This window comes from Culex quinquefasciatus, chromosome 3 (genome assembly GCF_015732765.1).
Source record: "Culex quinquefasciatus strain JHB chromosome 3, VPISU_Cqui_1.0_pri_paternal, whole genome shotgun sequence".
NCBI lineage: Eukaryota > Metazoa > Arthropoda > Insecta > Diptera > Culicidae > Culex > Culex quinquefasciatus.
Window position 1 is genome coordinate 92,785,094 of NC_051863.1, and position 2,884 is coordinate 92,787,977.

Below are 2,884 nucleotides of genomic sequence, written 5' to 3' on the forward strand. Positions count from 1 at the left end.
CTTTAAAAAATTTACATTGAGTAAATTTTACATTTAATAATCAATTACGTGCTTTTCAGATTTTCAAATTCATCATTTGTCAGAAATATAAATTCGCATGAGATTCATAAGATACGTTCAATTTAATTTTACATGAAAACTCTTTAAATGCAATACAACGTTTTACAATTAATTTCAAATTTACATTGAGCATGTTTACATTAAAAACATGGTTTCAGTGTTGGATTCAGATTTTTTTTCTGTATAGGCATAACATTCCATCGTAAAAAAAATTGGGACTTAGAAAATTTTTGGGAGTTTGGAAACATGATAAATTATTTTGATGTTTATTTTGCTTTGAACCAATTTCGGAAAAATCGTCGAAATTACAGGAAATTTTCGTCCGATTTGAGCATGAGCATGAGCATGAGAGACCACCCATGGTTGTCCTTCTCCGTTGCTGAACAGAACCGTAATATCCTATCAACACAACCGGTCATACGCTTCAACGATCAAATAATGTTTCCCTTATCAACAGCATGCATGAATGCGCTGAAAAGATAAAACATCACGATCATCAAAACTAGAGCCGTTGCTAATAGGAAACAGTCATTGGCCACCAACGGCGCCCGCCATGTCAGTTTGTAGATCTCGAGGGAACGGGACGGGAATGTTAGTTAGCACAGGCTGCTACCAAGGGTGGGTTCTATACGATATCCACACCCCGCGTGTGCCGGAAAACTACTTCTACTTGGGATTTTGTTAGTGGGAAAGGGTAATGGCCAGGATTCATCATAGAGGATGATGATGTGGCCCAATAATCAATGAATTTCGTTGAGTGATAGGGTGATGTATTATGTATTCTCAAGGCAAACAATCGGATGATGCGGATGAGACCATTCCCGGTTATTTGGTGTTGAGTTTAGCACAAATGATTTAATCTTAGACAGCCGGCTGTGGAAAGATAGAATCATAATTGTGTGTAATTAAAAGGTGAAATATTATACTCAGCGTAACACATTTACGTAGAGTTGACCTGAGACTATTTATACTTTTAAGTTTTTATAAGATGAGCGACCAATTAATTACTGATGAGTTATGAGTTATCTCAAGGACTTGAACAATCGCGTTGAAACAATATTTGTCACCGTGCTTTACGAGCTATAATGCTAAAAGGTGATTTCGCGGGAAACGAAAGGTCAAATATAATTTATATTATGCTAACGCAATTAAGAACGAATCTTCCCATGAAACAATCGCGAATCATAGAACAAAGAAACCCGACTGACTAACGAAAAAGACGATCGCGATATTTGAACTTTACAATCTAACTAAGAAGAAAAAAAGCCACGTCAATAGAAAGGAATAGACAAACATACAGGTAACCACAAAACGGACTGCCTCAACTGTCATCGTGACAACCAGAGCAAGCCGCACATTCACACACACACACACGCACGCACTCACCCGACAAAATCACCGACGACGAACGACGCGAAAAACAAATGCGACCCGACGGACAGGCATCGCAAAACGGACTGGCTCAACTGTCATTTTTTGAACCAGAGCCAGCCGCACCTTCACACACACACGCGCGCACTCACCCGACAAACTCACCGACGACGAACGACGCGAAAAAACATGCGACCCGACGGACAGGCATCGCAAAAACCTACAGGAAATTTTCGTCCGATTTTTACAAAAACATCAGTTTGTTCCTAAAATAATGTCCCTAACAAAACGTCTTCACTGAAATTTTGAAATACGAAAGTTGGTTTTTAATAATTATTGATATACCCCCTACAAAAATCGTTCCGGCACTTAGAAAAATTTTCGGGATCCGTATCACGGCAAGATTTTTGGTAGAATTTATTTGATTTTTTGGACTTAGCAATATTTTGACTTTCGGCCAGAAAAATATTTTCAACACTTAAAAATTATCGAGAACAGAAAACTGAAGAAAAAATTTAGGACTTAGAAAATTTTTGGGAATTTGGAAACATGATAAATTATGTTGATGTTTATTTTTGCTTTAAACCAAAATTTCGGAAAAATCGTCGAAATTACAGGAAATTTTCGTCCGATTTGTACAAAAACATCAGTTTGTTCCTAAAATAATGTCCCTAACAAAACTTCTTCATTGAAATTTTGAAATTCGAAAGTTGGTTTTTAATAATAATTGATATACCCCCTACAAAAATCGTTCCGGCACTTAGAAAATTTACGGGATCCGTATCACGACAAGATTTTTGGTAGAATTTATTAGATTTTTTGGACTTAGCAAAATTTTGGCTTTTGGCCAGTAAAATATTTTCAACACATAGAAATTTTTCGAGAGCAGGAAAATGAAAAAAATAAATTGGGACTTAGAAAATTTTTGGGAGTTTGGAAACATGATAAATTATTTTGATATCAAAATAATTTATCATGTTTCCAAACTCCCAAAAATTTTCTAAGTCCCAATTTTTTTCATTTTCCTGCTCTCGAAAATTTCTATGTGTTGAAATATTTTACTGGCCAAAAGCATTTGCTAAGTCAAAAATCTAATAAATCTACAAAATCTGATAGATCCTGAACGATTTGTATATCAATTATTAAAACCATTTCATTTCGTTTTGTTAGGACATATTTTAGGAACAAACTGATGTTTTTGTAAATCGGACGAAAATTTCAATTTCGACGATTTTTTTTTGGTTCAAAGCAAAATAAACATATGTTTATTTTGCTTTGAACCAAAATTTCGGAAAAATCGTCGAAATTACAGGAAATTTTCGTCCGATTATTACAAAAACATCAGTTTGTTCCTAAAATAATGTCCCTAACAAAACGTCTTCTCTGAAATTTTGAAATACGAAAGTTGGTTTTTAATAATTATTGATATACCCCCTACAAAAATCGTTCCGGC